Raw genomic sequence first — 15,800 nt, forward strand, 5'->3', positions numbered from 1 at the left:
TGAGTGTGGATTAGGATAATCTGGAAAGCAAAGCAGTAGTGCATTCCATGCCAAATCCTGGCCAATGCACTAACATTTGTTGGATTCCGATCAAGGTTCAATTTTACTCAGTAGCAATTTAGCAGAACAATTTAGTAGTAAAGCTTGCACATTCTTACCTAAAGTGTATAAGGAGGGATACAATTACTGTATAGTCCTTTGGGTCCTGCTAGACCTGCATACCCACCACACCTAGCAGTTACAGTATGCATTATGTGTACAGTAGAGCGACCATGGTTACATTATTTTCTTTTTGTGAAAAAACAATTAAACAGTGGATTTGGGTAGTCCAAATGCCTATCAGTTTGGAAGCAAAAATAAGGCAGTACAGTACTTTTTACATGCATAGGGGACTCCTTTGCTATGCAGAAGAATATTCATTTGTAAATTAAGGAGAAATAAACCCTGCAAATAATCCAATAATTGAGTGCCATCCAGTAGCAATGGAATATCAGTTTTAAAAAGTATGAAGGTGGGAGAATAGGAGACACGGTGGAAGGAAATGATCGGGGTTGTGATCCAACAGGTTTCCCTTCCTTGACCTAAAGGATGCTTCAGATCAATAAAGATGCACAAACGTGTTTGGCATCACTGAACACTGAAGAACCTCTGACAAAGCTTCCAAGGACCCAAGAGGAAATTAGTACAAAGTCCTTTCAGCTACATCTTCTTCTGGTTGTGTTAAACTGACCTGGGCTGCACCCTCACACAGGAAGAACAGGAGATCTTTTCATACGAAAACGACACACGTGTTTAAATTTGTAATGGTGACACAGCTGATCCAGGCTGGTCAGTGTGACAAGACAAGCACTGCAGCTGTGCAGGGCAACTCTTAAGGTGATTTTTATGAGCAGATGCAATAGTTTGTAGTCAGCAGGCCTAGTGGTTATCGGCCAGTGACATGGAATCTAGCTGTTTAATATAGTTCATCTCTGTAAATGCCTTTATGTCTGGAAAATTCCACGCACTACAGTCAACTCCTCCACCACCACCTCTCTCCCCCTAAACCCCTCCTCCCATGAAGAGCTCTTTCTGTTCAGGAAGCTGATGCTTGCTGATGGCTCCTGGGAGACTTGGATCTCAAAAATGCTCATCCCTTGGCAAACACAGCTGAGAGTAATTGAAATAAGATGTCCATGATATCTATTGTTTAAGGTTCCCAGTTAGAGACTCATGAAATACTGTGTGCTACACACTTCCTTTACAATGACAATTTTATATACAGAATATATATAGCTGGCCCGGCCACGTGTTGCTGTGGCTCTTCTGTGTGATTCCCCCCACCCTGTGCCGATCCATGATGTATTCTACCCCCCCCCCAGTTTATTCCTGTGATTCCCCCCACCCTGTCCCAACCCATGCTCTGTCACCCAAACAGCATGGACATTTATTGAAAGTTCTGGACATTTCCCCTTCGAGTAGGTGATATTTTGGGGTTTTCTCTGCATGCTTGCAAAGATACCAAACAAAAAATCTGTCTCTTGTCTCAAAGCATGTGTAATTCTGCAATGTATGTGGACTGCATGATCAAAAGTTTCAGATTTTAATAAGTAGCAATATAAAGGCTGTATGTGCAAGCCAATATAGCAACCAGTTGGTGTGCATGGTTGTTCAAGAAAAAATAAATGAATTTCAAAGCAGGAAACTTGATTATATTACTTATTCAGAATAACGGTAGATCATTTTTTCTTGGGGATATAAATAATCTCAATTTAAATCAATCTGCCCAGAGGCATGATTAAGCTTTATGTAGAATAAAAGATGTACCATCTATGAAGAGTTATGCAACCTTGATTTTCTTCAAAGCTCTCTTTGGCTTTTGCCTCCAGGATGTCTGGGAGAAGTACATTCACACAGAATGAATATTACAACATGGCAGCATGAAATGTATTCAAATGGCATGCTACAAAACTGTGTTTTATTCCCTCTCTTTTTGGAGGTCAGACTCTGAAGTTCAGAAAAGTTTTTATTTTGAAAGGGCAATATTTAAGAGCCAAACTCGACACGGCAATAAACATTTGGCAACTGCAAAAAAAAAAACAGCAGCTACATACTGTATCAGTGTCCCAAACCCTTTCATTTTCTGTCCTTCCAACATTCATTAGAACTTACGGTACTTCATGTCATTTTATCATGATACAAAGTGAGACGCTGTGATAGAGAATGAGATTTATGTATTGAAATCCCACCTACAGCAGAAGGAGAAAAAAATGGAGAGGTATGGAGTAATTTCAGGGTAGGTTTGAACATAAAGGCCAGCAGTTTAGTTAACACATGTTCTTGTGAACATTTCTACTAGATAGGTAAAGGTAAAGGGACCCCTAACCATTAGGTCCAGTCGTAAAGGGACCCCTGACCATTAGGTCCCGTTGTGACCGACTCTGGGGTTGTGGTGCTCATCTCACGTTATTGGCCGAGGGAACCGCCGTACAGCTTCCAGGTCATGCGGCCAGCATGACAAAGCCGCTTTCTGGTGAACCAGAGCAGCACACGGAAACACTGTTTACCTTCCCGCTGTAGTGCTACCTATTTATCTACTTGCACTTTGATGTGCTTTCGAACTGCTAGGTTGGCAGGAGCTGGGACTGAACAATGGGAGCTCACCCCGTCGCGGGGATTCGAACCACCGACCTTCTGATCGGCAAGCCCTAGGCTCTGTGGTTTAACCCACAGCACCTCCCGCGTTGCCACTAGGTAGGATATTCACCAAATCTGCTGTTGTTCCATGGTGAAGCACATTCAGAAGGTCTGAGGCTCAATCCCATCTCATACCCTCAAATGTTGGAGGGTATGGTAGGCCTCTCTGCCAATGCAGAGGGGTGGGCCAGGTGGGGCACTGCCCAAGGGACCAGAAGCCCAGACTTGGGGCACTGCCCAAGGGACCAGGAGCTCATTGCTGGCCCCAGCACAACCCCACCACCCACCCTTTGCAGGTGTGACAGCCTGGGGCACATGCTTTGGGAGGCCCCTCTAGAGGTGATAACAGCCACAGTTGGTTCATGTGTAAGACACTAATGTACATAGGTGCTGAGTGTGCGGGGCTGTGGGTACCCCAACCCCCACAACATTCCCCATGAAGGGGCACGGCACCCACAATTTTTTGTGCCAGGGCCGCACATGCCGCAGGAGAGTGTATGCCCAATGTCAGCACATGCGCCCCCAAGGGCCTGTCGGGCCTTCCTGCAGCTGCAACAGGCCTCATCGGGCCTTCTGTGGGCCTCATCAGCCCCTCTGGAAGCCACAATGGGCACGTTCGGACCTTCCTCAGGCCATGACAGACCTTGTTGGGCCTTCCAGGCTACTCCTGCAGCATGACATCACACATGTGCCACGAGTGAGACCGGGCACTCACAACATGGGGCAGGACCTGGCACCCATGTTACTGAAGAGTGAGTGGGCAGTCTGTGAGAACTGACCATACAGTGTGCATCCCTGCAGTGTTTTTTTAGGAACTGCTGCCAGCCCAGAAGTCCTTTTGTGGCAGTGCATGAGTGGAGTGGTGAGGCAAGGAAGCATCAGCTAGTTGGCACTTACACACACAGGATATGATCTAGAAGGAAGTGCTTTTGAAAATGGCTAGTTTGGAGTGCTTGTTCTCTGACCAGGGCAGTAATACTCTATTTTGGGCAGAACCCACCTAGAGTCCTGTGAACAATTTTGGGCACCGCAATTTAAGAAGGATCTTAAAATATGTGCAAAGAAGGGCAATCAAGATGATCTAGGGCACAGGTTCCCAAACTTATTTGACCTGCTGCCCCCTTTTCAGAAAAAAAACCAGCACCACCCAGGAAATCTACCTTCTTTGTTATTCCACCTAGGAAATCTACCTATTACTAACTACCGTATGTTACATCAGTGAGCGCCATTACACAATAGATGAAACTTTTATGAACGGTTTTTCAAAACTGGACAAGGAGGTTAAAAACCCATGGTGAAACCGGAGTGAAGCCTGCCAGGTCAGTCTGATCCGGCCCAGGGGTGGGACTAGTGCCGTGGTCTGCAATCCACTTCCTGGGCCTGGGTGAAGCTGAAAAGGGATCACCCAAGTCCGGGAAATCCCCTCATGCCCAGCACGACCACCAGATCCAAGGGAGACATCGCCGTGCCACAATGGTGCCCAACCACTGACAAAACAAATGGTTTTTCAAAATTGTATTCTCTTCTTTTGTTATGCTTCCACCACCCCCTTATTAATAATTCTGCATTATTTTTCTCTGCTTTTAATACACCATATTACAATTACTAACTGGGTTATATTAGATCTCAATTTTAGAAGCCTACATCTCCTCCAACTGTGTTCTATGCACTCATGACTACACACGGTATATAGGTGAAAGAAAATGGGACATGGAGATGTACAGCGCTAACCCATCATGTAAATTAAATATGCCGCCCTTGTTATTTCACTTGTGTCAGTGTATTTCCTCAGCTTAGGCTTCAGTGCTTTCAAAAGTGCAGACCTCCTGCTTTTTCCTTCTACTTGGTGGACCCTCTGGGACTTGAACTCTGCTTGCTCCATGTGAGTTGGCAGCTGTTTAAATCAGACCAGGCATGTGGCTGATTGAATCACCTGTCATGTTGATTTATGGCACTTAGAAGGTCATTCACTTCTTACTCAAGAGAATTTCATGCAGATGCAACATGTTACAAATATATAGTTTTTATCTGGAAAATAAAATTAAATAATTATTATTATTTATATAAAATAAAATTATTATTATTATTATTATTATTATTATTATTATTATTATTATTATTTAAATGGAAGACCATTGCAATGGTAGTGTCCAGTAAAGTAGTGTTATTTATATGTTAAAACATTTTCCTCTCAACACACAAATTAAGTAAATTTGACAGAAAAAAAACTCACAGAAATAGCAGATACAGTATGTAAATGCTTCAGAGTTTGCAGTAATACTTTCTCTACTGCAGGGGTGCCCAAACTTTTTTCAAAGAGGGCCAGATTTGATGAAGTGAACATGTGTGAGGGGCAACCAAAGTTGTTGACCTTTATTTTTCAAAAAAATAATAATAATTCAGTTTTTTATCAAAGAACAACCACTGACAAAACACACAAACAAAACAAAAATAAAAACCAAGGACTAAACACAACAAGAAAAAAAGAAAAAGAAAATAAAGCATCTTATAACAATAACAAACACAAAAACTACAAGTGTATATAATCTATTTTGTTAAACATTGTCTTGTGGATTTCCCCGCCCCCCTACTGATTTTCAATTTAAAATCTTCTTTTGCAATTTTCATATATCCAATCTCCCCCCCCCATTTTTTCTGATCAAAATTAAAATCATCTTTCTATGCTATCCTATTATTATTATTATTATTATTATTATTATTATTATTATTTCCCCTTTCCTTTCCCACTCCTCCCACCCCCCCCATCCCTGGGCCTCCCCCTGCCACTAGGAGGTCCCAGAGTGTAAAAGAGACAGGTGGAAGTGGTCCTTTCTCCAATTAAGCCCCTCCCCTCCTCCCCCATCTCCCCCATCCCAATAACACCCCCCCTGCCACCAAGGGGTACCAAAACGGGAGAGACAGACAGGAAGTGGAAGATCACTCAACTATTCCAAAATAACAATTCATCTTCCCAATTTTTATTTCTTAGCATTACCATTTCTACTCATATATCTCATTTCAAACATATTAATCTTATAATTCCTTCCCTAGCGGAAATTTCACTTCCAAAGTTTTCCATAAATCTAGCATTCCATTCCCCCCCCATTAACTTTAATGTATTTTTTCTTCTGTTCTACCTCTTCTCCCCCCTGGTCTCGGGGTCTCCCTATCAGTTCAGCAAGTTCCATTAAAACAGTCCTAGTTCAAACCAAATAAAAGGCAACACATATTCCCTTCACCCTACTCCCCATCTGACATGTTTTGTAACCCACTGTTCCTTCTCCCCCCCCCCGCTGCCCCCATAACGCCTTCGAGTCTCTGGCTTGCCAACATCTGTTATATATCCCTTTGCATCTTCTTTGTACTCTCAGTTCTTTGTGGGAATTCTGTTCCTCCAGGAAGTCTTGTTCTCCCTTCTCTGGGGCAACAATGTTCCATGGCTGAACTTAGTAAAAATTTCTCTCTTTTTCTTCTTGATAAATTTTCTCCTTATCTTTAATAACAATGTCATCATTCCCCCCCCCTTTTGCTTTTCCAAAGTTTCCTCACATGTTTCCTTTTTCTGTAAAGATTGTTTTATCCTCTCAATCTGTAGATTGTATTTGTCCATTACATCTTTCAGTTCCCACAAAAGTTTTAAAACAACCTCTTCAAAGCCAGCTTCACTTTCCTCTGTTGACATTTCTGCACCTTCCAAGGACATAGCATAGCTATACAGGAAATGGTGCCGCTTGTAGCTCCAAGAAACATTAGTGTTGTCTCCAAACTAGCTGCAAAATATAATTATAAGCTCCTCTTGTTACATTAAATTTCATGTAACTGTCAGAAAAAAGACTGTTGGGTGTTGCAGTTCTTAATAACTAACTGTCAAACTTGTTTCAATTCTCCACTCCTGCAACACAGTTCAAAAGCCTCTAGAAAGTAAATACATTCCTTTCTTTGTGACATCACAATGGTCTTACTGATCTTTCTGGGATGCCGATTCCAGCGTGAAGAGAGGCTTTTCTCCGTTCGAATCGCAAATCTTTGCAGGGATTTTATCTAATTAAAACTCTTCCCCCCTTTTCCCTGGCTCAAGGGGGGGATTTAGGTCCAATCATTGGAAGTTTTCAGGTTTAAAATCATTTACCGGCTTCGGGTAATGTAACTGTTTCTTGTCTCAATCAGTTGGGGGAGATCGACTTCCGTTTTTATATCTCCCTCCCATGACCAAATTATTTCCTTAAATTGTAGTCCAATAGATCGCTTTACTCACAGTCTGTTCCTTTAAATTTCCTTTCTCTAGAAGAATTGATCACTATTGCCTCACAGTCACACAGCTAGGGGTCTCAATGTCCGATGCGTCGCAGCTCCGATCCCCTTGCTCTCGGGGGCTCAAAACAGAGCCTTACCGGGGGGGAGAGCCCGCTTTTGATGCCCGCCAGACAACTTGCCCCCAAAACACTCGATTTGGGTTTTTTTAAGGGGGTCTGCTGTGCTGGAGCGGTTTCCCCCACCTTTGAAGTGCCGGGGTCTGCTCTGCTGAACAGACCTCCGACTGTGGAGGTGTCGCGGTCAACCGGAAGTGTGTTGACCTTTTTTTAGGTTGGAGTTGTTGAGCTTTTATTCTACTCCAAAGTTGTCGAGCTGTTTTTAGGATTGAAGTTGCTGAGCCGTTTTTAGGATTTTACCCCAGGACATATACTGCCACGGGGGCTGGATTAAATCAACCGGCGGGCTGGATTAGGCCCGCAGAACGGACTTTGGACATGCCTGCTCTACTGTGTCACCTGTTGTAGACTGTTAATATAGAGCACTGATTAGCAATTTCACCAAATTGTTAAAGTGGAAAAGCCTTGCCCCCTTGATAACACCTCCAGCCTTTAGCACACATTAGGTAAAATGTAAAAAAAAAAAAATAGAGGTAGAGGTCCAGTCAAAGGCAACTATGGGGTTGTGGTGCTCATCTCGCTTTTCAAGCCAAGGAAGCCGGCGTTTGTTCACAGACAGCTTTCCGGGTTATGTGGCCACCATGACTAAACCACTTCTGGTGCAACAGAACACCGTGACGGAAACCAGAGTGCAACAACAATGTCAGGTGTGAAAAGGCTTTTTAATACTAGTGATTTGCTATCCTCCTCTGAATTAAATGATTGAGCCCAAAGCAAGAACAGGGCAGAAGGGGCAGGTATTTACTATTTATGGCACTTTCTTTTTTAACCAAAAAGGATTCCCGCCCCATCAGTGATTATGCTTTTATTGGGATATGTGAAGTTCTTTTGGATGGCAAAGGAATAGGATGGATAATGAGAATGGGGATATTTCCCTGCAGAAATTTCCCTGCAGAAAATAATCATATTATAATTTGTGGAAAAGACAAGCAAGTTGTCTCAATGATAATTTTTATCCAAACCTCAGTCACAAATAAGGTGAAAGTGGTCAAGTTCACTGTAAGAAACACAAATGGGATTGAAGGATCTAGCAGGATGCATAGTAAACTAGAAGGAGGTGAAGTCAAAATGCCTGCATTGGAAAAATCAACGCAAGGGACTGGTTCTCTTTTTGAATTATCTGAGCATGAGGTTTTTTTAGTTTATGGAGGGCAAAGTGTGGGATATCCATAATTTAAGGAAGATATCACATGAGAGAGGAAGATTTGAAGGGAGCACATGGGGTACAAAACCCACATTTTGCCAAGATATGTATGTGCCCAGCAAAACTGCATATCAGGAAGATTTTTAGCCTAGCTTTCTCCTTTTCATACTACTGTAGTTATCTATGAGCTTTGATTTTTTCTTTAATGGAGGAATGCTTGTATTCAGGACTCAAATCAGTTTTGCCAAATAATCTGCTGCTTGTGCAGCTCAGGCCAAAAGAGAATTTCTGAAGCAACAGCGCACCTTTCTTTTACCTTGAACCCCAGGAGTCACCTGCATCAAATAAGGGTTCTATCTTTTGCTTGAAGTGGAAATCCGATTATTTGTCACAAATAGAAAAGAATAAAAATGGAAAGGGAGCCATGCAGAGGAACCTGAGCACTGGGCATTCTAAGAGCCCCATGGGAGGGCAGAAACAGAAACAGGAGCCTTTCCTTTGAGCAACCTTTGAGCCTGGAAGGCTGAACTGGCTGCCTGGCAAAACTGCAAAGAAATTGAATAATTTACTAATGTGACCTGAAGCTATGTTAGGAGAGTCAGAAAAAAAAAATCCTTATTACCATTTTTGGTAACACCTATTAACGTTCTGAGGTCCTTACCACTAACTGAGATTCACAATGCAAAGCCAAGACCAGTGGATCAAAAGGCTCCACTTGTTCTAACAGACAGCAATGCTGCAAGCTCAAAGACTGACAATTAGACGAAGAACCCTCCCATACAGAAAAACAAGTGTAGCATTAAACTTTAACAGCTTGCATTGCAAGATAAACAATACATTGTAACTACATTGCCACAATCAGTAAGCAGTGTAATAGTGGTGGTGTAATGTAACTTATAAAACTGAGTACTGTAGTAAGTAGTGTCAAATGACATATAAGACAACAAAGAACAGAAATTGGAAGGCTTCTAAGGACTTGTGTGTGACTAGAACTGGATTTGGGCTGGGGTATACACTCTCCCTCTCTCTCCCCCCCCTCTCTCTCTCACACACACACACATGTTGACATCCATCTGTCTCAAAATACATTTAGCTTATTATTTACATAACGAACTATTAATCTGAACTTCTGCCAAGAGTCAGTTAATGATATCCTAATGATTCCTCTACGCACAAGGTCACAATGGTTCTTGCTTTGGCCATAGCAGCATTAGAAAGAATACTGAACATCCTGAAAAATCAGAATTTCACTCTACCTAATAGTCACACCAACACCAGGAGGTATGATAAGTGATGGAAGAACAATGCAGCAACATAGTCATGGCAGCTGTGGGCATTGCTTTGACATCAGTTTTCTTGCATGGCTCTTAACTCTGCACTAGCACTCAACCAGCTCTACCCATTGTAGTTATAGTCACTGCCACATGGTAGTTTATTGTTGATTCAGTGCTGTTCATGCATGCAGGTTTTTTGCAGCACCCACACAAAGCTGTCTTCATTAAAATGCCATCCCGTATCCACCATTTAATCCAGATTTACCATCTCCATTAGATTTTTGTTTTTATTTTGCTTGTTGCATTTTCTGTGATAACAGTAAATACAAATTAAATGGGAAAATAATATGGGGCCATTTTGATTAAGACTTGATCACTGCAAAAAGCTTGTATGCCTGAGCAACAGCAAGTTGGCATTGAACTGCCATGTGGAAGCTACCGGTATCAGCATCCATCACAAGAGCAGATGGAAGGCTTTTGCAATTAGCTCTGTCCCTGCCATTGTCTGCTAGGCTCCATACTAGGAGTGTTTAGCTTACACACACACACACTTTCCTTATGCAGGCACCAGAATCCTTTCCAAATCAAAAGCTAGCAATCCTATTGATGTCTATGTGCAGAATTTACATTGTTTGTCCCATAAGACCACATACTGTTAGGAGGAACATAGAATATGCTGTGATAAGTTTGTGGCTGCCAGGCTCCCCTAATTTCCTGGGTGTTAGAATTTAATTCAGGCTTGGGGAATTTCAGACTCCTAATTTCTGGACCCAGCTTCCCATGTTCAGGAGATTGCCTGGGAGATGGGCCATTAAGATAACAAAGGAAAGGTAAAGAGCCATGAAGAAAGCAAAGCTCTGTGCCAGATGAAAAATAGATGGGGTTCCTTCTTTAACACAGAGTTAGTTAGAAGACAAGGGCATTGTTTGAATTAGATTCTATGGGGTTGGTTGTGATATGACCCAGAAAGAGAAAAAAGTTGCAGGCTGGTGAAGGCAACAAGCAACATTTTTCTCCTTCAGCTGGTCAGCCTTGAATCCAAGGCTGCAGAAATGGGGTCGTCTTGGAAGGTTAATGATTTGATATATCTTACTTTCCTTGTTTGGGTTGTTCTGTTTTTCTTGGGCCCATCACCTCCTCTGTGGCTGCAGGCACACATCCCAGGTGCTTCTTTTGGTGTATGTGGAGCAGGGACAAGGCAGGTGAATTATGGTTGAAAGAACCTTATAATGAAATATTCTGCGTGTAATGCATAAATCAGATTAGAATTGTGCCCAAGGTGCTTCTTAATAAATTAGTGAGGGGGGACTATTTCTCCCTGCTACCACCCTCCCCTCCAGCTCCCTAGTTAATGCTTTTAAGTCTTACTTAATTTTTGTTGTTGCTTGGAGACTTTCTTGTGCTCTTTCATCGAGAGAACCATCAAGAGAAACTTTCATTTACTGTTTAGGAGGAGGGGGTTCTAGCAGTTTTCAATCATTACAGGATTAATCTTCTCTTCTCCCCTCTTAGAAATTATTATAATGTTGAGTAGTGTAAAAAGTGGCTGCAGATTTGAAAGTGGTAGATTTTTTTCTCACACACTCAAATTATGTTAATGATTAACAGTAGCATCTTAAGGTCATTGGGCGCCCTGGTGCAGATCCCTCAGGATCTTTTTTAAAAAAAGAAAAAGGAAAGCTCTGCTCGTTTATCTCTCTCCTCTGAGCGGCGCAGCTGGTGGGCGTCCAGGAGGAGAGAAAAGGAGGCCGCCGCACAGCTCCCCCATTTGCTGGGGCGCCCCTCGGCGCCCCGCGCCACTAGGGCCAATGGGCAAGCCGCCCCTGATGATTAACAAAAAGGGTAGCTTGCCCCTCCTCCCCAACATTGGGCTGAACCAAAATGAAGTGTGTGTGTAAACCCCTTAACTGGTTTTAAAGGAACAGCATTGAAACAGAGATATACAGTCTATACAGAGATATACAGTCTATACAAGAGTATGGCCAACATAACCCAGAACAAACATAGCCCACAGTCTCAGTTAGCTTTGTCTTCAGTGACATTGTCTAAACCAGGCATCCACAAACTTCGGCCCTCCAGATGTTTTGGACTACAATTCCCATCTTCCCTGACCACTGGTCCTGTTAGCTAGGGATCATGGGAGTTGTAGACCAAAACATCTGGAGGGCCGCAGTTTGGGGATGCCTGGTCTAAACAACTACAAAGTATGATGCAGTCATCACATTGCCTGCATGACTCCTGGTCTGGCACCACGTGGAAAAAGAGAAATTGGGGGGTGGGAATTAATTGGCACCAGAGCAGATGCAAAATCATAGATCATAGAGTCACAGAATAATTAAAAATAAACTTTTAACCTCCCTTGCAAGTCGGAGCTAATTCTTAGCTTTAGCCTGCCTGACCTTGCCCCTGCAACTGCTGGCTACCCCTTTGTGATTTTCCCTTTCTTCCCTTATACATGCCCTTCTTAACTCTCAGCTCATCTGTAAACTCCTTATGCAGCCACTCCGGTTTCCTTAGATGCCTCCCACTTTTCTTTCTGGTTGGAATTGTCTGCATTTGGGCCTTTGATATTTATCCTTTTAGAAACTCCCATCCATCTTGGACTCCCTTCTCTTTCAGTATTTCTGACCATGGGATTTCACCCAGTAGCAGCTTCAGCTTTTTGAAATTGGCCTTCTTAAAGTGCAGGTCCAATTAAACTCAGTGTTATGTACTGAGATGACTTTCCCTTGCCTCTGTGTCATGAAACCCAAGAGGGCATGATCACTTTCTCCCAAATTTCCAATCCACTTTGTCGATCAGTTCCTCCCGGTTGGTGAGGACCAGGTCCAAGATAGACCTTCTGGGAAATGAAATTGTCCGTGAAGCAATGGAGAAATTTGTTGGAGAGTTTGAAGGAGTGCAGACAGAAGAAATGCCATGATGCAGCTGCAACAAAACATGTCCCAAAGGCACACTCCTCCATTATCTCATGAGACAGACAGATGCCAACAACCAAATATAGGTTTTTGGGTTTGGGGGCAGGTTCCTCCATGTTGCTATCCACATTCTCCATTCACTTGCTCTCTCCATCTTGGCCCAATCTGCACAATTTACAAAGGCACAATGGGTAAGTGAAAAGCCCATTGTGAAAAGCAAGAAAGGAAAATTAGGTAAGCCCAAGAATAAAGCACGTTGAGGCCAAACTAGACCAGGATCTGAAGCTAGAATACAAAAACTATGATTGTGTGACTTTGTGCAAACAAAGTAGAAGCCATTAATTCCAGATCAAGGCTTGTATGTCAGAGTCTGGGAAAGTTCTATACCAGAGAAATTAATAAACTCAAAATTGGAGGGGGCAGTCAAAGTATCTTCATTTTTCTGATATTTGGCTTACATGCTTTGCATATTCATAAGAGAGTCACTGGGATCGCAGCCCTCTTGCGTCTCATTTGCCTTTTGGGAGAGACCTTCTCCTGGTTATAACCATTCAAATGCGTCAAAAGAACTTTGCTGACAAAGCCAACAGAGGTAGTTAAGCCTTGTTTTTACATTATTGTATACTACTTGTCATTTCACTGTTACAGGGTTTTTAGTAATTGAAAACAATAAAATCATATTTTAAAAAGATAAAGAATGGAGGCAGAAGAAATAGCAACAAGAATAGGAAGGACAGAGATCAACATTCGTTTTAATGTTACTAGGTAAGACCTGCATTATATTTAGAGTTCTAGATTGAACGCATGAGGAAGCATTGTAAATAAGTGGAAAATTGTGCTCACATCATGAAGTCAGTGGAGCTAGTAATTGCAAACATTTGCTCATCTCTGACAGATGTATTGATGACTATTCAAGTTCATGTAAGCTACTGACTTTATTTTACCAGAGGCTGGAGAGAATAACTTAATGGACACTTTGTGAACAATGCAATGTCAAAGGGCATAAGCATTTTGTGTGTGTGTGGCTGTGATGAAAACTGAAATCACATATGCAGAGTGTCAAGGTTACAGAAGTGTGTGTGTGTGTGTGTGTGTGTGTAAATGGATATTCCCCATGGTTTCAACCTGTGTGTCTATGAATCCTGGGATTCCTTGGAGCCTTATAATAGTTTCATTAGTGAGATGTTTTCTAATAGCCTGCAAGCTACTAACTCCCCTGAAAAGCACAGCCATTGGGTAGCACTGTACATATTTTAACCAGGACCCAATTCTCACAGGATGACAGCATAGCCAAACAAGCCTAACCAGTTCACTGCATAAGCTAAGATCACCCCCAGAATGAGCCCTGGAATTTTAATTCCCCCCCCCTGCAACACAATGGATTCTTAATCAGATGCATGTGAATTTGACAGAAAAAATGTGTAGGAAGAGTTACTTGAAAAAAGGATGAGGTGGTTACCTTAAATTTGCCTGATCCAGATACCGGTAATACCTTCCATTTGTCTCATGAGTTAACACAATCTTGAACATATAAACCCACACTGTCTAGCTGGGAGCTGTAATACTATTCTATACTACAAAATTATATTGCACCAGCTGCCTCTCCTTACATGAATCAAAGGGCATGGAACAAAGATCAACTCCTTAGTTAATAATTTTTTAATTAACATACATTTTCCAGGAGGAACATTGTACTGAATCACATACCACTTTTTATTTCCTTCTATAGCATGCATAAAAGTATTTATTTAACTCAGGAGTTGTCCAAGGCAGTTAGCATGAAAAACCAAAACATAAAAGTTATAAAAAATAAAATGTTCAATAGTAATCAACACTATATAAAGCAGTGGAGGCACAAGCTGGAAAGCAACTCCAAACTCTGAAAAACAGAACTTATTAAAAATCAAGCAAATGTTTAAAGGGAAGATGGAATAATAACCACACTTGCTGTTATTGGAGATTATCTCCAAAACACTGACTTGATTTTTTGCTGTATGCAGGGATGTAAAGAGACAGCGGATAGATTATTTTTTTGGAAAATACTGTAGGATGTTAACTATAGATTAACTGAGGACATAAGGCAGCAATAGGGGGTTCATCCTGGACATATAAGGAGAGTGGGAAGCTGGTTTTGGGAAACTGTATTAAATAAAATCAGTTTGGCAATTATTTGTAATAATTTGAAAAGTCAATCAAAATAATTGGCAAAAAAAGAGAACAGGCCTTTTCTACAGTGGCTCCCTATTTGTGTATCTCCAGGGATACACACCTGGCAACTTCATTACATATCTTAAGGTGCCCAGCAAAAACTTTCCTTTTCTCACAGGCCTTTGGCTGATTAAACAGTCTATGGCCTTTTAAACTGGGGGGGGGGGATTATTTACTTGCACTCGTATGCTTTCAAACTGCTAGGCTGGCAGGAACATAATGAAGTCTGCAAAAATGCCTGACAGCAATATTGGAAGTTCAGGACGATTAGCATGCTTTAACTTGGAATGTTTTTTTTTTTTTACCTATTGCGATAAGCAATTCTGTCAAGAATTTTTGGGGTAGATATTCTATATATTTTGCTGAAGTTTCTAGTGTTTATTTAGTACTATGAAACTACAGTATATAACTTTGTATTAAGTATCTTGTTCACTAATGTGTCACACTATAGACAATTAAAGGAACCCAAGTCCATTTTTCTTTGGCCAGTGCCCTGTTACTTGGTAACTCTCTTTTTGTCTTTTTGTCTTCCCCTCATAAGCATGAAATTGTCTGGAATAAAATTTACCAGATCTAAAATATCTTCTAAACTAATTTCATTCCCCCTTTCTCTTGAGTGGAATTAGAGGAAGTCCCTGCAATTAGAAACTGGATTAGGGATTAACAAACTATCATTGCCTGTACAGCAAGACTCTCCTGTCTCCTGCTTCATGATCTAAGAATGCTTCCAGGCAGGGGCTTAATGTTGCAAATGGATTGGTAACAGGTTTTTTTAAAATTTTAATTTTTCATGGAAAGGCAAAATCTGTCTTAGAATGAGAGAAGATACTGGCTGATATTTTCATACAATTGATGCCATGTGAACTTTGCAACAAAAAAAGGAGGGGAGGCATGTAGGAGGAGTGCCCACCCTAGAATAAATACTAGTATTGAAGCACCTACAGTTATTAGGCCACTCTTACTGATTGCGGCCAATGCTGCAATAGCATCAAGGAATGCTTATTCCATATCTAAAGCTGGAGCTCCAGCCCAGTTGAGTGTTTTGTTTTGTAGGATATTTTGCTTGGTGGTTACTCTAGCCCTGAATGTCTGAGTAAACAGCCCTGCTATATAGGAGTAATGTCCTGGTTTGAGTTATTTTTTCCCCATG

At 41.7% G+C, this 15,800-nt stretch overlaps 1 long non-coding RNA gene across 1 annotated transcript in view; it reads right to left on the reverse strand.

Moving 5' to 3' along the window:
- LOC118077673 (uncharacterized) overlaps nucleotides 1–14,016 on the reverse strand; it is a 30,245-nt gene extending 16,229 nt beyond the window's left edge. Inside the window, exon 1 of the long non-coding RNA XR_004691667.3 lies at nucleotides 13,902–14,016. This is a non-coding gene — a long non-coding RNA (uncharacterized LOC118077673). The remainder of the gene's footprint in view (nucleotides 1–13,901) is intronic.
- Nucleotides 14,017–15,800: the final 1,784 nt, after the last annotated feature.

Source organism: Zootoca vivipara, chromosome 11 (genome assembly GCF_965207765.1).
Source record: "Zootoca vivipara chromosome 11, rZooViv2.hap1.1, whole genome shotgun sequence".
NCBI classification, from domain to species: domain Eukaryota; kingdom Metazoa; phylum Chordata; class Lepidosauria; order Squamata; family Lacertidae; genus Zootoca; species Zootoca vivipara.